This window comes from Canis lupus, chromosome 18, assembly GCF_048164855.1.
Source record: "Canis lupus baileyi chromosome 18, mCanLup2.hap1, whole genome shotgun sequence".
NCBI classification, from domain to species: Eukaryota; Metazoa; Chordata; class Mammalia; order Carnivora; family Canidae; genus Canis; species Canis lupus.
The window spans coordinates 20,835,088-20,860,231 of NC_132855.1; the positions used below are offsets into that span (position 1 = coordinate 20,835,088).

A 25,144-nucleotide genomic window follows, 5' to 3' on the forward strand; every position below is an offset into this window, starting at 1 on the left:
TTAATCTGTCAGATTAAATATGTAATTATTATAATTAATAATTAAATTATTAAAAGTAAGTTATAATTTTATCTCAATGCACCAGTTAATTGTATAATTCTATTGTATAGTATTGATTTCTTAAAACAATGTAGCATTTTAAAAAAATATTTTATTTATTTATTCACAAGAGACACAAAGAGTGAGGCAGAGACATAGGCAAAGGGAGAAGCAGGCTCCCCGCAGGAATCCCGATGCAGGACTCCATCCGAGGACCCTGGGATCACAACCTGAGCCGGAGGCAGATGCTCAACCACTGAGCCACCCAGGTCTCGCTATGTTACTCAAAATGTTTGTGGCTAGAATTCTTTTTCCTAGCATAATGATCCACATTTTCAAGGAGTATATAAGTTTTTTTTCCTGGTGTGATGATGAGCTGGATTTATTATTTTTATAATAGGTTTATTGAGATTTAATTCACAGAACAAGCAATTCACCCATTTAAAATGTAAAGTTCTGGGATGCCTGGGAGGCTCAGCGGTTGAGCATCTGCTTTTGGCTCAGAATGTGATCCCGGAGTTCTGGGATTGAGTCCCACATCGGACTCCTGTATGGAGCCTGCTTCTCCTCCCTCTGCCTATGTCTCTGCTTCTCTCTCTGTGTCTCTCATGAATAAATAAATAAATAAATAAATAAATAAATAAATAAAATCCTAAAAAATAAAATATAAAGTTTAGTGGTGTTTATTCTAAGAAGCATGTAACTTGGTGTAACAAGAAGCATGTAATAAAACGTGCCAAATTCCAAATTTCCCTTTCTTCTACCCTAACTTAGCCCATGTGTTTTTTTTTTAACCTCTTGAACTTTCCTTAACCTTCTTTTAAGTATTTCAGGAGTGAGACACCCTTACTATCCATAGCATTTTAAGGTGGCAGATAATTGCAAAGAGATATACAATGCACCCTAATGATTTCATTTAGCACTTAGGCAGTGCTTTAAGAACATTAACCAATTGATTTGCACAGTGCCCCCTGTGATGAAGCAGTAAGTAGCATTTTCTTTACTTTCACAGTGAGAAAATGTACAGACAGAAGCTAGTTGACTTTCCTGAGCTATTAAAGCTAGTGAGATCTTAATACAAATTAAAACTCTCCTGTATTCAAATTTCTGAAACTGGATCCATTCGTGATAGTTTATTTGAGAGTTCTTGGAAAAGGTATATTTTTTAGGCTGTGTGTCTCGTGTATGTTCATATTATGTATTTGTTTTGCAAAGCATAATAGTGAAATTCCCTTATCCAAAAAATAGAAGCTCTTTTATTGGCCAAATGCTTTGAATCAAATGATCTATCATAGCAATCATAAGATTATTGTCTTAAGTAGACCTGTGTGAAAAACTATTTTAGTTATAATAAAATGAGATGGGCTCAAATATTAGTTTTCATTAGTTTAAGGAGAAGTAGTTAATGTTACTATTTTTTTACTCTTTTTTTTTTAAGTAGGCTCCACGCAGAGCCCAATGCAGTGCTTGAATTAATGACCCTGAGATCAAGAGTTAGATGCTTATAGGCACCCCTGTTTTACTTCTAACTAAGTTTAACATACTGAAATATTGGAACTTTACATATCAAAATGATGCAAAGCTCATTTACTATCAGTTTGATTTGTAAAAATTTCTGAGGTGCCTGAGTTGGTTAAATGTCTGCCTTCAGCTCAGGTCATGATCCCAGGGTCCTGTGATGGAGTCCCATATTGGGTTCCCTGCTCAGTGGGGAGTCTGCTTCTCCCTTTCCCTCTGCCCCTCCCCTCTGCTCATGCTTTCTCTCTCTCTCTCAAATAAATAAATCTTAAGAAACCCAAATATTTTCTGAATTGTCTGTTTTGGAGTGGTGATGAATTGTGCTAAACTATTTTTCTCTCTCTCTGTCTCTCTCTGTCTGATTCTCCTTGCTTCGGAGAGAGATGGGTTATTGGAATAAGATACAAAATTGTGACTAGAACAAGGCCCCAGAAGCTTTTTTGAGAAGTGAGCCCTTGGCTCCTTATACAAGTAAACTGAGCTAATTAGCTGCAGTGCTTATTGCAGTATGGTACAACTTGGCAATTGCTTCTCAATAAGCTGATTATGTTACTGTGTCACTGGTTTAAGAAACATTTATTAAACATTTATGATCTGCCAGCAAAGTGCTATATACTGAATATTGGAGGTAAAAGAAGCATACTTCTTGAAAGAACTAGATGATTATCTATAGCTAGCAAATAATTTCAAAATTCCTTAGTTGTGAATCAAAATATAAGACTTTATATATATATATATTTTTTTTTTTTAAGATTTTATTTATTCATGAGAGACACAGAGAGAGGAAGAGACAAAGGCAGAGGGAGAAGCAAGCTCCCTGCAGGAAGCCTGATGCAGAACTCGATCCCAGAACCCGAGGATCATGACCTGAGCCAAAGGCAGGCGCTCAACCATTGAGCCACCCAGGCATTCATAAGACTTCATATATTAACTATATATATATATATATATATATATATATATATATATATTTTAAGATTTTATTTATTTATTCATGACAGACACACACAGAGAGAGAGAGAGAGAGAGAGAGAGAGAGGCAGAGACACAGGCAGAGGGAGAAGCAGGCTCCATGCAGGGAGCCTGACATGGGACTCGATCCCAGGTCTCCAGGATCAGGCCCTGGGCTGAAGGCAGCACTAAACCGCTGAGCCACCGGGGCTGCCCTATATATATATATTTTTAAAGACTTTATTTATTCATGAGAAGACAGGGAGAGAGGCAGAGACAGAGGCAGAGGGAGATGCAGGCTCCCTGCGAAAAGCCTGATGTGGGACTCGATCCCAGGATTCTGGGATCACGCCCTGAGCTGAAGGCAGATGCTCAACCGCTGAGCCACCCAGGCATCCCATATTAACCATATTTTTGTGTAAAAAGTTTCAGTGCATATCCATGGACAAAATAACCAGACTCTTCTCTAGGAATGAGCTACGTTGTCAGCTCATCACTGTTTCTCCTGTTAGTGTACTATAACATGTATGTACCAAAGAAGTGGTGGGTTTTGACAGAATAAGAGCTGGTCTAACTTCATAACTTTTTGTTTCTTCTTAAAATAGCATCACTAGCAGCTCTTATCCTTGGCCTGATTTGGGTACTTGATAAGACATTTGGGTTAGTTAGATGTGAGTGGACAAATTTAATGAAGAAGCATATTAGTAAGATTAACTTGGGAAAGAACAATGACAGTGGTGAATAACACAGTTCTTATTCAAGTACTCTAAGTGGAAGATTTAGACTTGGAATTAATTCAAGGGTTTGACTTCTTTTTTTCATCTGTAAAAACAACTCTCTATGTAAGTTAAATCAGTATACATGTTACTAGAAAGAGAATGGGAATTACAACCTTCCTGAAGAGATGCATTGTATTATTTTTATTTTGTTTATGTTAAAGATTTTATTTACTTATCTGAGAGAGAGAGACAGAGACAATGACAGAGGTAGCAAGAGAGGTAATGACAGGGATAGCAGAGAGCTCAAGCAGGAAGGAGAGGGAGAAACAGGATCCCCGCTGAGCAGGGAACTGGATGTGGGGTTCCATCCCAGGACCCTGGGATCATGACCTGAGCTGAAGGCAGATGCCTAACCAACTGAGCCACCCAGGTGCCTCAAGAGATGTGCTTTAGAAAGTACATGAAAAATACCTGAAAATGAGAAACAAATATTTTGAATTTTATATTTAAGGTAATATATAAATTACTTACATTCAAAATGTGACTATATGGAATGAGATTTCTGACCAATAGAAAGGAGATATTTTTTTTTTCCTTAAAAAATTTTTTTTTCTCCTACTATGAAACATTCAGTAGCCTGAACTACAGTTGAAAAATTTGTTAGCCTTGGCCTCTGGTGGTGACCTAGAAAAATGCTTAAACTTGCTGAATACATGGGCAAAGAGGATTCTTTCAAACAGAACAATTTTATTTAAGAAGGATGTTTTATTTTATTTTTTTTAAAGATTTTATTCATTTATTCATGAGAGACAGAGAGGCAGAGACACAGGCAGATGCAGGGAACCCGACTTGGGACTCAATCCCGGGTCTCCAGGACCAGGCCCTGGGCTGAAGGCGGCGCTAAACCACTAAGCCACCCGGGCTGCCCTAAGAAGGATGTTTTAGAAGTGAAAGTAAAAGATAGCTTTGGATTCTAAAATAGGCTGAAGAGAACATCAGCATTTATGACTCACCTATAGAGCAAGAAGACAGGTCCTCATAGTGGTTGACAACATATCTGAATAACAAAAGGGGAAGGAGTGACTTTTCATATTTACTGGTTATAATTATTGGGGTTATTTCGAGTACAGGCAGAAAAAATCTGGTTAATTTTTTTTCTTGGTTATGTAATAAGCTATGTGTAAAATACAGCATAATAATAAATAAATAATTTAATTGTTATTTTAAAAAATGACCAATCATATAGCCATAATGAAGTAATATATCTAAAGGCAAAATATTCATATCTTTTAAGTGGCTATTTTATGCAATTTATATAGTTTTTAAACTAATGTTCAAAATTTATTTTTCTTTTTGTTTTCAAAGTAATATGTACTGATTAAACAATATTTGAAAAATACAAAATAAGAAGTAAAAATACTCATTGAATGTTTACTCTCAAATAACCATAATTAGTATTTTGGTATACTCTTTCTAATCATTTTTCTTGTGAGTAGATGTTTCCTTTTTATATACTTGTCAGATTAGATGTATAATTTTGGTGGTCAATATTTATTTATTTATTTATTTATTTATTTATATATCTACTTATTTATTTTAAAGATTTATTTATTTATTCATGACAGACAGAGAGAGAGAGAGAGAGAGAAAGAGAGGCAGAGACACAGGTAGAGGGAGAAGCAGGCTCCACTCAGGGAGCCTGATGTGGGACTCAATCCCGGGTCTCCAGGATCGGGCCCTGGGCTGAAGGAGGTGCTAAACCGCTGAGTCACCCGGGCTGCCCTTTATTTATTTATTTTAAAAGATTTTTATTTATTTATTCATGGGAGGCACACAGAGAGAGAGAGGCAGAGACACAGGCAGAGGGAGAAACAGGCTCCATGCAGGGAGCCTGACGGGGAACCCAATCCTGGGTCTCCAGGATCACACCCGGGCTGAAGGTGGCGCTAAACTGCTGAGCCACCGGGACTGCCCTTGGTGGTCAATTTTAAAAAATAGTTGGTATGTTTTAATTTTTTAAAGATTTTATTTATTTATTAGAGAGAATGAGCATGCATGTACCAGTGTGGGGAGGGGCAGAGAAAGAAGGAGGGAGAGAATCCCAAGGAGACTCTGTCATGTTCTGGAGCCCCACTTGGGGCTTGATCTCAGGACCCTGAGATCATGACTTGAGTTGAAACCAAGAGTTGGACATGCAACCAACTGAGCCACCCAGGCTCTCTCTATTTTATTTTATTTTTTTAAAGTAACCTCTATGCCTAACATGGAGCTCAAACTTGCGATCCTAAGATTAAGAGTGATGTACTCTGCTGACTGAGCCAGCCAAGTTTTCCTGTTTTTCTTTTAATACTACATCTTTAACATTTCTCATGTTGTTAGCTATTACATCATCTCTTAAAATAATTTTCATGACTTAACAATGGCATATAATGTTTTATTGAGTTAGCTTGCAGTAATTTACTCAGCCATATTATTTTGTTGGGTGTTAAAATTATTTCATGTTTTTTGCCATTATAAATAATGTTTAAACAGTGTTTTAAAAATCATTCTGTTTACAGTTTTTCCTTGAGGTAGATAACTAGAAGTAAAATTATTGAATAGGAAAAAATGAAAAAAAGGCTCTTGATAAATACTGTCAAATTGCTTCCCAAAGAATATGTAGAACTTAAAAAAATCCTTTCATATTTATTATCTAGCTTGATTGCATAGCAAACTACAGTTAGGCAGGACAGATATTGTTATCCTCATTTGGTAGATGAAGAAATTGAGGTACATAAAGTGTGAATGTCTCACCCAAGCTAATTTACCTGGTTATTAACTGAGTTTCAGCTAGGTGCTATGAGAAATACAAAATAAATTCAAAATTGAGTTGTAGAGATAGATGTAGACACCAATAACTGTAAAACAAAGTAACTTGGGAGCAGGTGCGGAAGAGGTTAGAAGGGCCATAAATGAGTGCCCAGGGTATGGCCTTGCAATTGGCTATGCAAGCCTGGAAAGAATTTTCATGAAGCATGGTGTGGAGATAGAGGGGGAGATGGAAAGGTGAGGCATGGTATTCCAGACAGGGAAAGCAAATGGATGAGAGATTGCAAGAGGTGATATTTAAAGAATAATTTTTAGCAAAATAAACAATGACTTTTGTGTTTTAAATATATACTTATTCTCTTCTTAGGCTCTATTAGAAGGATTTTTGCTAAAAATATTGTTTCATCTTATCCTGTTGTTGCCTTTAGTAAAGCACAAAGCATTAATATGTGATACTTTATTTTTAAAAATTATTTATTACCTTAAGATACCTAGAAATAGACCTAACCAAAGAGGTAAAGGATCTGTACTTTTTTTTTTTTTTTTTTTTTTTTTTTATGATAGTCACACAGAGAGAGAGAGAGAGAGAGAGAGGCAGAGACATAGGCAGAGGGAGAAGCAGGCTCCATGCACCGGGAGCCTGATGTGGGACTCGATCGCCAAAGGCAGGCGCCAAACCGCTGCGCCACCCAGGGATCCCCAGAATCTGTATTTTGAAAACCATAGAACACTCCTTAAATAAATTGAGGAAAACAAAGAAATGGAAAAACATTCCATGTTCATGGGTTGGGAGACCAAATATCATTAAAATGTTTATGCTACCCAGAGCAATCTGTATATTCAGTGTAATCCCTATCAAAATGCATCACTGTTTTTTAGAATTGGAACAAATAGTCCTAAAATTTGTATGGACCCCGAATAGCCAGAGGAAAGTTGAAAAAGAAAACCAAAGCTGGTGGCATCACAATTCTGGACTTCAAGCTCTATTACAAAGCTGTAATCATTAAGACAATATGGTATTGGCACAAAAACTGATGCATAGATCAATGGAACAGAATAGAGAACCCAGAATGGACCCTCAACTCTATGATCAACTCATCTTTGACAAAGCAGGAAAGAATATCCAATGGAAAAAAAGATAGTCTCTTCAACAAATGGTGTTGGGAAAAATTGAACAACCACATGTACAAGAATGGAACCGGACCACTTTCTTACACTACACCATATAAACACCATATAAACTTTATACATCATATAAACTCAAAATGGATGAAAGACCTAGATGTGAGACAAGAATCCATCAAAATCCCAGAGGAGAACACAAGAAGCATCCTCTTTGACCTCAGCCACAGCAACTTCTTGCTAGACATGTCTCCAAAGGCAAGGGAAACAAAAGCAAAAATGAACTATTGGGATAAAAAGCTTTTGCACAGCAAAGGAAACAGTTAACCAAAAGATAGACTACAGAATGGGAGAATATATTTGCAAATCTCTTATCAGATAAAGGGCTGGTATCCAAGATCTAAAAGAACTTATCAAACTCAACACCTCCCCAAGAAAATTCCAGTCAAGAAATGGGCAGAAGACATAAGCAAACATTTCTCCAAAGAAGACATACAAATGGCCAACAGACACATGAAAAAGTGCTCAACATCATTCAGCATCAGGGAACTACAGATCAAAACCACAATGAGATACCACTTCATACCAGTCAGAATGGCTAAAATTAATAAGCCGGAAAAAAACAAATGTTGGTGAGCATGCAGAGAAAGGGGAACCATCTTACACTGCTGGGGAATGCAAACTGGTACATTGAAAAACAGTATGGAGGTTCCTCAAAAAGTTAAAATAGAGCTACCCTATGACCCAGCGATTGCACTACTAGGTATTTGCTGAGAGGATACAAATGTAATATCCAAAGAGGCACCTGCACCCCAATGTTTATAGCAGCAATGTCCACAATAGCCAGACTATGGAAAGAGCCCAAATGTCCACTGACAGATAAAGAAGATGTAGTATAGGACACGTGGGTGGCTTAGTTAGTTGAGAGTGCCTGCCTTTGGCTCAAGTCATGATCTCATATCCTGGGACTGAGCCCCATGTTGGGCTCCCTTGCTTGCTGGGGAGCCTGCTTCTCCCTTTCCCTATGACCCTTCCCCCTGACTTGTGCCCAGCGCTCTGGCAGAAGGGCAGAGGGAGAGGGAGAGAATGAATCTTAAGTAGGCTTCACGCTCAGCATGGGGCCTGATGTGGGACTCAATCCCATGACCCTGAGATCATGACCCAAGCCAAAATTAAGAGTTAGACACCCAACCAGCTGAGCCACCCAGGTACCCCTATTTACCCCTATCTTGGCTCTTATAAATAGTGCTGCAGTAAGCAGAGCGGTGCAATATCTTTTCAAATTAGTGCTTTTATTTTCTTTGGGTAAAGTCCCAGTAGTAGAATTATTGGATCATAGGGATATATCATTTGCAAATACCTTCTTCCATTCACTAGATTGCCTTTTCATTTTGTTGATGGTTTCCTTTACAGTGCAAAAGCTTTTTATATTGGTGTAGTCACTATAGTTTATTTTTGCTTTTGTTTTCCTTGCCTGAGGAGGCATATCTATAAATACATTGCTAAGGTCAGTGTCCAAGAGATTGTTGCGTATATTTTCCTTTAGGAGTTTTATGGTTTTGTGGATTAAAGACACATGTAGATCTTTAATCTACTTTGAGTTTATTGTTATATATGTTATAAAAAAGTGCTCCTGTTTCATTTTTTTTGCATGTAGCTGTCCAGCTTTCCCAGCACCGTTTATTGAAAAGACTGTCTTTTCTCTATTGTACATTTATGCCTCTGTCGTAGAAAAATTGTCATAGAAAAATTGATCATATAGGTGTGGGCTTATTTCTGGGAGATGATACTTTTCTTTAAAAAAATAAACATCCCTGGATTGTTTTCATCACGTTTATTAATTGACATCTGAGCATGGTGCTAAAATTTTGGGCTATTTTGACTTGTACATGGCCAACTCATATGTTTTGAAGCACTTAAAGACTTTCCTTGAGGAGACTGAAAGGCAGACAATCACTAGTACAGTGTGTGCTCACAGCAACTCACAGCCTAATAAGCACTGTCAGGCAGCAGTGCATTTCAGCTGTTCGTTTTGCTGAAGGCAGATAATTTATGCTGTATCCCACAGCACAGATCAAGTACATAAAACCAGAGAGGAATGTTAATGGAAAATGTTACAAATTCTTAAAGTGACAGAGTTTTAAATATTTAACTGATTTAATCAGGTTGCAGTATTATCAGATAAGGTAAAAATTTGAATGGAAGTAGATAAAGATAAATGAAAGAACTTCGTAAGAGTGAATGAATATAGTATATTTGATTTAAAACATAAGGCAGTGTCTTCCATCTAGTAGGCAGTGACTTAATAAATGAATGGATGTATTTATATTTTTTAATGTGCTTAATATACATTTTAATTTTTATTTATTTATTTATTTTTTAAAATTCCAGTTAACATACAATGTTGTATTAGTTTCAGGTGTGCAATAGAGTAATTCAACACTTCCATATATCACTCTGTTCATCACAACAGCTTAATGTATTTTTTAAAATTTTGCTACTACTGAATTTTACTGAATTATCAAACTTTTAAAATAAAATATGCAGAATGAGTTGTTTTTTGGCTGATACACCTAAAAGCTAATGTGTTTGGTCTTATTTTTGCTAGAATTTTTGAGACATTTACTTTATTGCTTTTATGACTATGACTTAATTATAAAATACACATGAATATGGGCAGAATATTTATCATAGCTCTCAGAGACAACTCAAATTTTTCAATTTCCTCAGATAAATTTTCTGCTTAGTTTAGTTAAGCCACAGTATTAGAACCAGATGATATGGTAGACCAATCTAAAAGTGTTCAGATGCCCCTAAGTATTTACTTCTTAGGAAAGACTAATAAATTGTCCTAAAAGGGAAAGTTCTTTCTTTTTTTTTTTTTTTAAAGATTTTATTTACTTATTCATGAGAGACACACACAGAGAGAGAGACAGAGACACAGGCAGAGGGAGAAGCAGGCTCCATGCAGGGAGCCTTAGTGGGACTCGATCCCAGGCCTCCAGGATCAAACCCTGGGCTGAAGGTGGCGCTAAACCTCTGAGCCACCCTGGCTACCCAAGGGAAAGTTATTTCTAATGATAGCAAGAACTGATTTCCAATAGACAGTATATTTTGGGGCACCTGGAAGGCTCAGTTGGTTAAGTGTCCAACTCTTGATCTTAGCTCAGGTCTTAATCTCAAGGTTATGAGTTTGAGTGCTGTGTTGGGCTCCATGCTGGGCATGGAGCCTACTTAAAAAAAAAAAAAAAAAAAGAGGTGCCTGGGTGGCTCAGTTGGTTAAGGGTCTGCCTTCAGCGTAGGTCATGGTTCCAGAGTCCCGGGATGGAGCCCCACATCAGGTACACTACTCATCAAGGAGCCTGCTTGCCACTCCCCCTGCTTGTGCACATTCTCTCTCTCTCTGTGTCAAATAATAAATAAAATCTTTAAAAAACAAAACAAAAACAATGGATATATCCAAAATATCCAAATATATCTATATTTGGCTTTCTCTACTCAAGAGATGGACTTTAATGTAAATAGCAAATAACCCTCTGTGTCTCTTTTTTGTGGTGAAGAAAACAATAACAGCTATTAATTATTAAGAACTTCTCATGGGTGGGGGATTGTACCAATAGCTGTACTACCATGTGCGGTCTCATTTTATCCCCTCTCCAACATTATGAGGTAGACACTATTATTATCATCCTCATTTACAAATGTGGAACAGAGGCATAAAGTTTATGTGACCTGTGTAAGGTCACGGAACTAGGGAGAGATGGATGGAGCTGGGATCCAAATCTAGCTCTGATTCCAGGTATTTCATAATTGCATTTGCTGCCTTTCCATACCAGTTTTCAACCTGTTATCTACAACAACTCATGAAACAGAGACACTTAAAACTTTTTCTCCATTGCCAGTGAGTATGCAAGTTCTGTTGTTTCATTTGATGCTACAGGAAAGTTTGCACTTTCTTTCACCCTGATTTCCTATTCTCTAAGTCTTTGGAACTGAGGTAAGCTAATAAACTCACCTTTTGAAACAATGCTGTAACAGCCAACATTTACTGGCTGCTTACTGTGTGCCAGGCACTTTTTTTAAAAAAAGATTTTATTTATTTATTCATGAGAGACACAGAGAGAAAGAGGCAGAGAGAGAAGCAGGCTCCATGCAGAAGTGGGACTCGATCCTGGGACTCCAGGATCATGCCCTGGGCTGAAGGCAGGCGCTAAACCACTGAGCCAGCCAGGGATCCCTGCCAGGCACTTTCTAATCACTGTATAAACATTATCTTATTTTATCATTGCAGTATCCTCCGGACGGTACTAATTATTAGCCTCCATTTTATAGATCAGGAAACTGAAGGGAATTTTGTGATTTGCCCAAGTTAAGCAAATTACAAAAGATGAGCAACTCAAAGTCACAGAAGTTAAGTACAGACGCAGAGAAGTTGGGATTTGAACCCAAGTAGTTTGACCAACAATCAGCTTACTTTTAACTGCCTCACTCTACTGCTTTCCTAGATCACAAGCAGTAAGCCTGTCTCAGAGCAGGTTTAGACACCAATTCCCCTCCTCTGGGAAGCATACCTCCTGCTGACATTCCCAATCCAAGTGAGAAGTCTGCAAGAGGCAGAGTCCCATAGAACATTGCTCTGAGCTCTATCAGGCCTCCACATGTTGGAATGTTCTATATGGATTTTTTGTTTTCTCATGGCTAGAACATTGACATCCTTCACAATTTCCCTGAGGGAGGACAAACTTTTTTCTGACATGTGAGCCTCTCTCTGACTGCAGATGGAGGGTGTGGATTGCATCTGTCTAGGGCAGCTTCTTTCTCTCTCACCAGCTGAAATGCCCCAAGCACTTGCCTGTTTCTCGTGTTTTCCCACTATTTCCCACAGTTTTTTTTTTTTTTTTTCAAAGGTAAAACATAGATCTTTCTGTTTCATGTTGCACCAGCTGTCTGGTTTGCCCCCCTTCACCTCCTACCACCAATTGGAGCAAATGGAAAGGAACACATTTGCTAAAATGGGACTGACCCAGGCGGCCTACCCCTGTTGGCTCAGTGGGTACCCTCGGCAGGGGAGACGGTGTGAGTTTTTGTAATCTTGCTACTCTCCCTGGGAGATCTTTTAAGGGCTGGGGACCTAGGGATGTTTTTCTATCAGGCCTTCTTCTTTTTTTTCCCCCACCTAGGTTCGATCTTGGATTCTACTGCTAAATAAGGTAACAACACTAACTAATATCTACTATGGAACTTTACAGTTTACAAACTTCTTTTTTCTTTTTTTTTTTTTTTTTTTAAATTTTTATTTATTTATGATAGTTACAGAGAGAGAGAGAGGCAGAGACACAGGCAGAGGGAGAAGCAGGCTCCATGCACCGGGAGCCCGATGTGGGATTCGATCCCGGGTCTCCAGGATCGCGCCCTGGGCCAAAGGCAGGCGCCAAACCGCTGCGCCACCCAGGGATCCCCAAACTTCTTTTTTCAATCTCTCATTTAACCTTTACAACCACCTGGTTGTCACTATTATTACTATTATTTACACACTGAGGGATGAGAAAACAGGCTTAGAGAGATGAAATTGTTTGTCTGAGATCACGAAGCCCAAGATCTTTAGCCAGGGAATCAGTCCCTGGTCCTTTCTACTATATGATGTCACAGTAGCTTTTTTTCCCCCCAGAGTAACTTTTAAGTAGCACAATCATCAAGTTGAGTGAAACCCTGAGAGATGTTTCATCCCATGGAAAGTCTTTGTAGTAGAGCGCATTTTGGAATGTGGAGGTCAGCGCAGTGCCCAGGCCTTAGCAGGTGTTCAATAAATTGTTGCACTAAGCTAGTCAGACATTGTCACTGACTTGCAATATGAAGTTTGGCCTCAGGCAACCCTTTTAACCTCCTTTGTCCTTTTATTCTCTGTCTACCCTGATAGTCTCAGAGGGTTGTTGTGAGCATCAAATGAGATGAACGTAGAGCTTTACAGAGTGATATAGAATTGTAAGGAATTAACTTTAGGCCACTTAAAAAATTTTATTTATTTATTTATTTATTTATTTATTTATTTATTTATTTATTTATTTATTTATTCATGAGAGACATGCAGAGAGAGAGGCCGAGACACAGGCAGAGGGAAAGCAGGCTCCATGCAGGGAGCCTGATGTGGAACTTGATCTTGGGACTCCAGGATCACACCCTGAGCTGAAGGCAAATGCTTAACCTATGAGCCTCCCAGGCTTCCCAAGGCCACTTTTTAAAATCTGAATTTCTCTGGTGGACTCCATACTCTCTGTTTCCTTTATTAATATCTTTCTTTGGGATGATCTTGTCTCAGAAACTCTGTGGAAGTATTTTAATGACCAACTGCATACTTCTTTTAACAAGAAAGGGAGAAGGACAGGAGAGAAAAAAAAAAAAAACCTTCTCAGGGTAAGTATTAGCCCAGGGAGACAGCACTTTTAAAGAAAGATAAACAGCAAGGCAGTTGAAGAGCAGGTAAAGGAGGAAACATAATGCAGATCTTTCTTAGTGTGAGCCAGGTACTGTTCTACATGCTTCTTGGGTATTACTTAATCCTCACAGTGACCTTGGGAGGAAGATACTACTCTTAGACCCACTATCCAGATGATGAAACAAGGACTCAGGTAATGTGCACAGACCGTGCAGCCACTGCATGGTAGAGCGGGCATTGGCGCTAGTAGGAGTCACGACAGAGGCTCAGGCCTCCACACCTCGCCTCTGCCTTTGGAATCAGAGATGTGAAGGAGGCAGCACATGGGATATCTTCTGAAGATTGAGGCAAGTGCTGATTGAAGCAAGTGCTTAAGGAGTGAGCATTCCATCCTGCTGTGACATATTTCCTCTTCAAAAATACTTTTTTGCTCTCTTTTAAACACAGATGCAAATTGGTAAAGGAGGCATAGGATTAGTAAATAATATTTGGAGGTCTTTTAGCCTGTTCTTCAACCCAAATCAATAGTAGTTTCTTTCACTGATGCTTTTCTAAATTTTTTTTTTTGCTTTTCTAAATTTTCTCTATTTCCTGTTAAATTCTTCTCTCCATTGAACTAGAGTGCTGATAGCATAACAATGAGACTTTCCCTCTTTTTCTTTCTTTCTTTCTTTCTTTCTTTCTTTCTTTCTTTCTTTCTTTCTTTCTTCTTCTTTCTTTCTTTCTTCTTTCTTTTCTTTCTTTCTTTCTTTCTTTCTTTCTTTCTTTCTTCTTTCTTTTCTTCTTTCCTTCTTTCTTTCTTTCTTTCTTTCTTTCTTTCTTTCTTTCTTTCTTCTTTCTTTTCTTTCTTTCTTTCTTTCTTTCTTTCTTTCTTTCTTTCTTTCTTTCTTTCTTTCTTTCTTTCTTTCTTTCTTTCTTTCTTCTTTTGTTTCCTTGCCCTGAATAAACCTATTTCTTTTTAAAAATTTAAATTTTTGAATAGGCAATATAATCATATAGTTAAAAAATAAATAAAAACATATAAGAAGTTATAGCATGAAAATTGTCCTTCCTACTCTCCTTTTTAATTTTTCCCCAAAAATCCTATTCATTTATTCATGAGAGACACAGAGAGGGAGTGAGAGGCAGAGACACAGGCAGAGGGAAAAGCAGGCTCCACATAGAGAGCCCGACGTGGGACTCGATCCCGGGACTCCAGGATCACACCCTGGGCCAAAGGCAGGCGCTAAACCATTCAGCCACCCAGAGATCCCCTCTCCTGTTCTTTATCATGCCTACTTCTCACACACTTCAATTCCAGTAACCAGTTAAATTTTCAGTTTATCTTTTCAGAATTTCCTTATGAATGCAGAAGCATTTTGAACATTTTTCAACTTTTTTAATGCAAAAGGTAATACTAACCTTAGCCTCCTTTTCTAGTTAATATATCTTGGAAATCTCTCTGTTATTAGTACTTAGAGAACATCCACATTTTCTCCCTCCCTCTCTCCCACCTTCTCTTCCTCCCTTCCTTCTTTTCTTTTTTCTTTCTTTCTTTTAAACAATACATAGTAATTCATTTTATGGAGTATCATAATGTATTGGATGGGCTTTTTTTTCTTTATTTGATGGACTTTGAGTTGTTTTAGTCTTTTCAAAGCTGCCATTTTAAATGCCTTGATGAGGGAATGTGAGGGGCAAAGGTAAAACTAGGACAAGAAAATCTAGAAAATCTCCAGATAAGAAGTTGTGACCTGGGAGGCAGAATTTTAAAAAGTTCTGGCTTTGCACTGTGATGAAGCACATCTGGAGTGCCAGAGGCTTGCATTTTGACTACACCTGTCCTACTTAGAGAAAGAAGGAAAACAATCAATTTTTGTGCAGCTTCAATACACCTGAGTTTGGTTTGCTGCAAAGTCTCAAGGTGAGGACAGATTGACAGCTGGCGTATGAGCTGCCCAAAGGTAAACTCCTGTAATAAAGAAATTGATACTATGATAGATAGAAGTGAGATAAGGACTATTATGCACAGGTAAAGTTCTTTCAACAGGCTGCTACCAATTCTCATATATAACTTGCAGTAGAGGGATCCCTGGGTGGCGCAGCGGTTTGGCGCCTGCCTTTGGCCCAGGGCGCGATCCTGGAGACCCGGGATCGAATCCCACGTCGGGCTCCCGGTGCATGGAGCCTGCTTCTCCCTCTGCCTTTGTCTCTGCCTCTCTCTCTCTCTCTGTGACTATCATAAATAAAAAAAAAAAAAAAAAAAAATAACTTGCAGTAGAAAAAAAATGGTTCAACAGCTCCATTCTTAAACTTTTAAGTGAGCTCCGACATGTTATCAAAGAACAAGAGAGAAGATTTATCTTTGTATCTTTGACACATGTCAAATAAAAACCTCAGTAAAGAATACAGTATTTAAAATACAAATGACATATCTTAAATATATGATATTTAGCAGTTTATTAAAGGCTTATTTGAATGACAAGATCAAGAAGCAGTTTAATCTTAAGCTTTCCTTTTTTTAAAAGATTTTATTGGGGCAGCCCGGGTGGCTCAGCAGTTTAGCACCTGCCTTTGGCCCAGGGTGTGATCCTGGAGACCAGGGATCAAGTCCCACATCGGGCTCCCTGCATGGAGCCTGCTTCTCCCTTTGCCTGTGTCTTTCCTCTCTCTCTCTCTGTCTGTCATGAATAAATAAATAAAATCTTAAAAAAAAATAAATAAAAGATTTTATTTATTTGAGAGAGAGAGCACAAGTGGAGGGGAGGGGCAGAGGCAGAAGCAGACTACCCACTGAGCAGGGAGTCCAACATGGGGCTTGATCCCAGGACCCTGTGATCATGACCTGAGCTGAAGACAGGTACTTAACTGACTGAGCCACCCAGGTGCCCCTAATCTTAAGCTTTTCTAAGGTTAATAATTATATATGTGGGATTTTATGTCATAGTTTTGATATAGATTCATGTTTTTCTCTTTGTTGATGAGTAAAGAATAATTGCAAGAATAATTGCAATAATAACAGATTATCTATCACTGTACTTAAAAAATGAAATATACCTGAAGTATGGAAATATATAATTCATATCAGTGTTACACACTCTTTTATGGATTGATAGTGAAATGGAAGATACTTTTAATTGATTATTGTTGCAGAGAATATCATCATTTGCTTAGTTAAGGAAGAAAGTATTACTACTGATGTTCGGATGTAAACCTAAAGGTTGTTCACTTGTTCGTTCTTTTCATTTCTTTCCTTCTTTCTTCCCTCCCATCCTTTCCTTCCCTTCCTTCCTTTGGTTTATTCTCTTTTTTTAACTTTATTTTTTATTTTTTTATTTTTTTAAAGATTTATTTATTTATGATAGACATAGATGAAAGGAGACAGAAATGTCAAATAAATAATTGGTTTATTTTTATAAATATTTGTCCCAAGTGAGGATGATAGTAAGGCAGATACAAAAAAGAAGCTTAAGTATCAAGTCATAAAATCTGATTTTTCTAACTTTGATTTTCTATAGTAACTTTTTCAAGATGTGCATTCTACAAATATAATTACTGTATTAGAAATAGCAAGGTTCTTTAACATTTGGGGTTAATTAAATTATAAGGAATTTATCAGGACCCATATTGTGTTCTTTGTTACTTTGGGGATCTATTCTGAAGTTCATTGAGAAAAACATTTTTAAACTCTAAATAACTGTGAAATACAAGTAACTCTGGAAAGAAAAGCAAATTGAGTAACTTGTTTTCTCATCTGTGAAGATTGAGAAGGTAAAACTATAACCAAAGCACCTTTTTTTTCTTTTAAAAATTTGACGAATAATCTTGGACAAGATTCATTTTAAGTTCAATTCAGTTTAATAACTTTATGCTTTTTTAAAATGCTTTTTTGAAGATTTGAAGGTGACAATTTCAGAAACATAACCGATTATCTTGCTTAGTCTTTTTTTGTGTGTATGTTAAGAAATATTAGTTGTATTTAACCAGTTTTCATAGCTGAATATTTATTTTACAAAAACTTTACATATTGTACCATTTATTATATATAGTTCAAACTACTGAACGAAAGTAGGTCCCACAGATGCAAAAATACTGTACCAACCAATCTAAGGTAAAGACAGATTTATACACTGAACAGCTCTCCATGTGCCTGGGAGGTAGTTGGTTCTAAGTGCAAACTTCAAAACTATACAACAATAAGGTTTTCATTTTATTTCATTCTCCATACATTCATTATGATTGCAAGCCCAGAAGCCTAGCTAATAATAGGCATCTGTGATCAGGAATCAGTCCCTGCTCCTGAAAGGAATGTGAATGTCTATTTACACAGGGCACTCTTGGACAGCACACTGTACTCTGCGTATTGTGTAGACATGAAAGCAGTGACCAGGAACATTAAACATTTAATATAAGAGAGTTAATTCTTTTAAAAAGGAGTTTCTGCATTTAATAGTATGCCAAAAGAATTTTAACTTATTAAATAAAATATATTCTAAGTAAACCTAACAATTACATTTTATAAACATAAAAATACTTTTTTTAGGTATAATACCTCAATCATATCTGCAAATAGGAAACCAAAACTGTATATAAAGTAGTATTTCTCACCCAGAAATAAGCACTTATCTAATTATTTTTTGAAGGGTCAGAAAAACTATTTCAAATCCACCAAGATTAACTTATAACTTAGATATTCATCTTTAAGCTATTCAGTGATTCACTAGTACTGCCAAACAAGTTTCCTTCTAGATAGACAGTGGTTTTTGCATGTTAACTGGATAAGAACTGGACATATTAAAAAAGAAGTAAGAATCAATGAATTTTCCAGCATGAATCCTATTGCTTATTCTTTTTAAAAAATGCTTATTTAAGTAATCTCTATTCTCAAAGTGGGGCTCAAACTCACAACTCTGGGATCAAGAACCACATGTTCTACCAACTGAGCCAGCCAGAGGCCATAAGTTGCTTATTCTTGAAACAAAAAAAGTTTGAAGCCATGATGAAATAAATCAAGTTATATCTTCCTAAGCAGTCCACTTGGACACTTACTACCATCTTCTACAGTCTACCAGTTCACTCTTTCTAAAGGTGTGAACCAGTTATATTGGGATCACTTAGGGTCTTTAAGTATGATTATTGTATTGTAGTCATGTTAAAAATATAAAGTCATTTTAGAGACCCAAATTGAAGTATTAATGGATAAAATATTAAGATCTGGGGTTACCTTCAAAATAAATTAGAGATAAAAGGGAAGTAGTGGCATATAGATGAAATGAGACTGGTTTGGTTGTCGATAGGAGCTGGGTGATGGAGATGTGGGTAATCATACTATTCTCTCTAATTTTGTATGATTTAAAATTTCCATTGCAAACAGTTAAAACAAGAATCTCTTGTGGTCTTGTTAAAATTCAGATTCCTGGATTCCACTCAAGATATCCTGAGTCTCAGGGGTGGGACAATAGATAAGACATTTTATGTAGCCTGCTTGTACTCACTGAAGTTTGAGGACTGCTGATGCAAGGTTACTTTGTGCATCGGATTCAGGGTATTTATGCCATCCACACATGCATTTCCTGCTTTCTACACACTGGCCCATTTCAGTTCATAGAATAAAATCACATATTAAAGCAATTACTGTATTTGGATAACTGACACTTTAAAATTTAGTTTCAAAGAATTTATAAAGTGAAACAAAATAAAACCAAAATACATCTGCTTTGAACTGAAATAAGTTCAGGCAAATAGGTTAACTTTCTTTCATTTTTCAGCTGAGAATGGATTATTTTTATGAATGTCTTAAATTCCTTCTCTTACCAGGGCACTAACATCCTATTTCAGACATCTACTTGCTCTTCCCACTAATTCCATGTTACCTGTCACCTCTACGACTTTCCATATGGGGTTATCCTCGATTGAATCATTCCTCAATCCTCTCTTAATTTTTATACCTTTCCCCCGCCCCATTGCCAAGGTTGTGTCCTACACAGGAAAGCTTTTATTGTATGTATAAAGAGGATTAGGTGCCATTCCTTTACGGTTCCACAGTCTGCTATAATGCCATAGTGCTATAATGCTATAATGCTGAATACACTGTCATGGCTCTTCAAACTTTGTTATAAGGCTCTAGTTACCTGCTTCTTCTCTCTCCTCCACTAGACTATATATTTCTATTGGTTAAGGATTGTGTTTTGTTTAAGATTGTATCCATACTGCTGAGCACTGTGCCTGGAATGTGGGAAATACTGAATAAATATTTGATGAACAACTGAATGAGTCAAAAAATACCTCAGTGCTATTTTCTAACATGAAAGACAGTCTTAGGAAGTGTTACAGTTGTCCTTTAAGGAAGAAAACCTCTCTGGAAAGCACTCCATGGCCATAAATATGTATCTTGAAAAAAAGTTCCCCAGAAGGAGACAAAGATGGCACCAAGAATTTTTCTCTTGGATACAACAATGTTTATAATCACTTTGCTTCTGTGATTAGATTTTTGCATATGTACTTATTAGTTTACCATAATTAAATTATATCTCTTGACCCCAATTTTTCTGTGAAAAATTTCAAACATATAAGAGTCAAGAGAATTTTATAGTATACCCATATATCTACCACATGGATTCTATAATTCATACAGGATGTTCAAAAAGTCCTAGTGAAGTTTTAAGCTTTAATAATTTCATAGGTATAAATGCTAAAAATTTATAAAAATATCTTGTAAACATTTATTTCACTTTATATTTAATTTTGTGAATTTTAATATTTTAATTTTGTTTTCTTTGTTTTGCATCTTCGGAGGCACTGAAAGAAAAATTAAAATTGAAAGTTTATATGTCAAAATTTATAAAACTAAAGTCTAGACATTTGAATAATTAAACTTTTAAATGATAAAAATGTATAGCATTAGATTATTAAAGCTTAAATAATTATTAAAGCTTGAAACGAACACTAAGGACATAATCAACAGAATGAAAAGGCAACACATGGAGTGGAAGAAAATATTTGCAAATCATATATCTTCATATAGAATATGAAGAATTCCCACAACCTGACAACAATAAAACAATTAAGAAATGGACCAAGGACTTGGTTGTTTCTCTGAAGAAGTTATGCAAATGACCAATAAGCACATGAAGAGATGATGCTCAACATCATTAATCATTAGGGAAATGCAAATCAAAATCACAATGAGATCCTACTTCACACTTATTCAGATGGTTATTATAAAAACAAAAGATAAAAAAACCCCAAATAACAAATCTTGATGAGGTTATGAAAAAATTGGAACACTTTTCAACATTTAAATTAAACATAGAATTTCCATTTGACTCAGCAATTCTACCTCTGGGTTTTTACCCAAAAGAACTGAAAGCTGAGATTAAAATAGCTATTGTATACCCATGTTCATAGCAGTTCTTCACAATAGCCAAAAGGTGGCAGCTACTCAAGTGTCCATCGAAAGATGAGTGGATAAACAAAGGGTGGTGTTTACATACAATGGAATATTATTCAGCCTTAAAGAGGAAGGAAGGACTTCTGACGTGCTACACAACATGGATGAACTTTGAAAAGATTATACTGACTGGACATAAGCCAGTCACATCACAAAAGGACAAATACCATATGATTCCATTTATATGAGGTACATATAGTTGTTAATTCATAGAGACAGGAACTAGAATGGTGGTTCCAGGGGTTGGGTGGGTAGGAAGGACTGAAGAGTTGCTATTTACTGGATAATTTTAGTTTAGGAGATGAAAAGAGTTCTAGAGATGAATGATGGTGCAGGTTGCACAGCAATGTGAATATACTTAATGACACTGAACTGTGCACTTAACAATGGTTAAAATGGTAAGTTTTGGGCACCTGGGTGGCTTAGTTGGTTGAGCATCTACCTGCTTTCTGCTCAGGTCATGACCTCAGGATCCTGGGATCTAGCCCCATGTCAGGACTCCATGCCCAGTGGGAAGTCTGCTTTTCCCTCTTCCTCTGCCCCTCTCCTTGCTCAGGCTCTCTCTCTCAAATACATAAATGAAATCTTTAAAATGGTGCTATGTTAAATATTTTTACCACAATAAAAGTGCTGTTTTAGAAATGTTGAGCAAATATTCATAATGAGTAAAGCAAATTTGTTTGTTAAGATAATAAAAGAAGGGGTGGGGCACCTGGCTGGCTTAGTTAGTGGAGCATGTGACTCTTGATCTTGGGGTTATGTGAGTTTGAGCCCTACGTTGGGTGTAGAAATTACTTAAAAAAATAATAAACGAAATGGAAAGACTCAATATTTAAAGGAAATTAAAAGAGAAAAATACATTGCTTCTTCTCAAGGAAGACATTGCATCAGAAATGGAATTGTCAAATGACTGAGTCAGATGGCAGTTTAGTTTCATCTATAACCATTTGCTATGGTGAGATGAATATAGAAAGAAAGTAATGGGGAAAAGTTACTGACTGGTAAATTTTTCCTATATATTCCCATTAACTTATCCCTTTCTTTTGTCTGTCTTTCTTTTTTGTCAGTTCAAATGTGTTCAGATATAAATAGCTTGTCCATGGAAGCAAATAACATAACACTTTCCCCAAAGGCAGAATTTGTGCATATGGTAATTTAAAGAGACAAAAAAGAGATAATTTAGCTCCCTTGTGTAAATTGCCATGACTACCATGGATAAGCTTCCTGGTATTAGGGATAGATAAGGTTGAGATTATTATGAAATCACTAGATTTGGCCTTATTGAATTAGCTTTATCTAAAAGGATCCACAATTGAGTTTATTACTTAGCTTAATTGGAGGACAGTTAAGAAGAACCCAATAAAATCTCACAAAAGTCTGTTTAGTGTGCACTAACTGCTACAGTAATGATGAGCTGAATGGAAAACAAATTTAAGCATTATAAAGATATGGATTTATAATGTTTGAACATTCTAAAAACTAAAGATCTAGAAGACCGGAATGCAAATTACTGTAGAGATATACTTTGTGTTGACTGCTCCACAGAATAAACACTGCCTTAGAGATCATTGTCATGTTTCCTTGAGCTTCAAAACAAATTGATAGAATATGATACACCGTCTTCCTGCCACAGGCAAGCAGAAGGAAATACAGATAGTTTATACTGCTTGGGCTTCCAAAAAAGAAGAGAAAATACCAAAAGATTAATGGTTAACCCAGCCTTAAAATTTGAATATTGCCCCTTTGCTGAGCTATTTTCTTTTTTACCAAACCCCAGTCACCCAATTCAAAAAAATCAGGCTTTTATGGAGAAGGGATTGAAGAAAGGGGAATGGGTGAGAACTATTTTAAAGAAGGGTGAAGGGAAATATGTTTTCTTGCCAGTGAAAATTCATAGGTAATGAATTTATATTGTACAGAGTTTTATTTACTTCAAAAAATGCTTTGAAATTGGTTTCTAATGTATATTTGAAAACTCAGATATATTTCCTTTGTTTTTACATGTTTCTGAATTGATCTGCCACCTGCGTGGCTGTAGGATATACCAAATTGCTTGGGTCATCATCTGTTCAATAGGCTTCCATCTTAAATTAGGGTCAAGCCATTTTCTAGCCTTGCAGAGGATTCTTTGTGATTTTGTTCACATCTTTTTCCCTGTGAATCAAAACAAAAATTTGAGCTCAAAATTCCTCTTAAGTAGTAAGGTTCTTAAAATAAGCAATAGCGCTGTTGTGGCAGTGTGTATGTGTATATATATGTGTGTATATATATATATATATACACACTAACACACACACACACACAGACGTATATATGGAATTTTAAAAAGACTCTCACTGTTTAAAAACAAAATCTGAAGTAATGTGTCCCTCTAGATTTTATTTGGAATTAGTAACTATGGACTTCTTTCCTTTATGGGCTACGATCCCTGAATATGCTGACCCCTCCTCAGAGAGCACAGTGGAAAACTCCTCTGAGTGTCAGTGCTCCTGTTATTGATGTTGATGGCAGAGTCTTCTAATTCTAACCCCTGCTGAGTCTTTAGAAACCTGGTGGATTGTTAACATGGTTAGCAGGAGTTCATGAACTCTGCTCTGTATAAATGCAAAATCCTGAGAACTTTGATATGGAATTGGTGGTAAAAGATTTCTCTTCATATTTCTTAAAATGTTTTAATAGTTTATATTTTAAAAGGACAAATTTATAGAAGCTTGTTGGGTTTTCATATTATAGTTTCTACTGTATAAATATTGCATTTTCAAACATAATATGCTTAGAGAATTGTTATAAAACTCATTTTTTGGCAATATGCTTATAACCTGCCCCTCAGCCATTTAAAAATAAATAGCAAATGTTTTTCTATATGTTAATGGAGCAATTTAGAAATATTCAGTTATTTACATAAGGGAAACATACGGTAGCAATGCAGCGAAAATCAGTCATTTGGAAATGATTCGAACATATAGTCATTAAAGGGTGTATTTATTACTCTCATAAAATTAAGGAAATATCTAAAGGAACAATCATTACATTAGATTTACAGTTAAGATACCCTGTTGTATGTGTTGTGGTTGTAAATCAAGTGTATTTTTCCAGAGGGTATTCGAGTATAGAGGCTAGAAAAATTTCCTGGTGGGCACTTTAACTTTTCTTTGCTTGTCAGGAATGAACTCAGCTAAATAAAGTAAAAGAGAGTAAGGAAGACAGAGAAAGAGAGGGAGAGGGAGAGGGGGAGAGAGAGAGAGAGAGAGAGAGAGAGAGAGAGAGAGAGAGAGATTGGAGAAAGAAAAGCTAAAGTGAGAAGATGAATTTTTAATTTCTAATGGAAATTTCCCATGAACTAGATAGTATTCGCCTGTGGATTAATTTATTCAAGTGCTTTTTCTACTAAATACAGAGCACTGTGGGAAGGTTCTGTTGAGTCCTCAACTTTGTAAACAAGGAGTAAGTTCTCTCTACATAGGACAAGTACACTGAATCATTAAAGGAGTGGTCATCTATTCCTCTTTTCCTCCTTCTCTATCTTTCCTACCCCTTCTCTGTTCCTCTTTAAGCTGAAGGAAAATATTCTCCTATGGGCTGATACATAGAGTAAGATTCCATGGGCCTGAAGAGCTCTGTCTGGGAAAGAGGAGCACTTCCTGGGGAGCCCTAGGGTTCCTTTCTTGTGTGGAAAGCTGATTGTCTTCATAACCATTAGCATTTATTGAGTGTTTGGTGAACAACTGAGAACACCAAAAAATAAGAGCTGATGTCTGTCTTTCAGAAGCTTACAATCTTGGTCTCACTTGTCCAGGGACATAAATATGTAAACCAGTACTTGGCAGTGCATCTTGAAAAGTACCCTGATAGAAAAGATATTTGCAAATGACATATCTGATAAAGGGTTAGTATCCAAAATAAAGAACTTGTATAATAACACCCCTAAAATAAATAATCCAGTTTAAAAATGGGCAGAAGACATGAATAGATATTTCTCTAAAGAAGGCAGACAGATGGCCAATAGACACATGACAAGTTGCTTAACCTCACACATCATCAGGGAAATGCAAATCAAAACAATGAGATATCACCTCATACCTGTCAGAATGGCTAAAATAAAAAACACAAGAAACAGCAAGTGTT

At 36.6% G+C, this 25,144-nt stretch overlaps 1 long non-coding RNA gene across 6 annotated transcripts in view; it reads left to right on the plus strand.

Annotated features, from left to right (window-relative positions):
- Window positions 1-25,144, plus strand: part of LOC140608813 (uncharacterized) — a 151,118-nt gene that overhangs the window by 40,731 nt on the left and 85,243 nt on the right. Inside the window, exon 6 of one of the 6 annotated variants that reach the window (XR_012010797.1) lies at window positions 2,310-2,455. The exons of the other annotated variants lie outside the window; for them this stretch is intronic. This is a non-coding gene — a long non-coding RNA (uncharacterized lncRNA). Of the gene's footprint in view, window positions 1-2,309; window positions 2,456-25,144 lie in introns of those variants that run through there. 6 annotated transcript variants of the gene reach the window in all.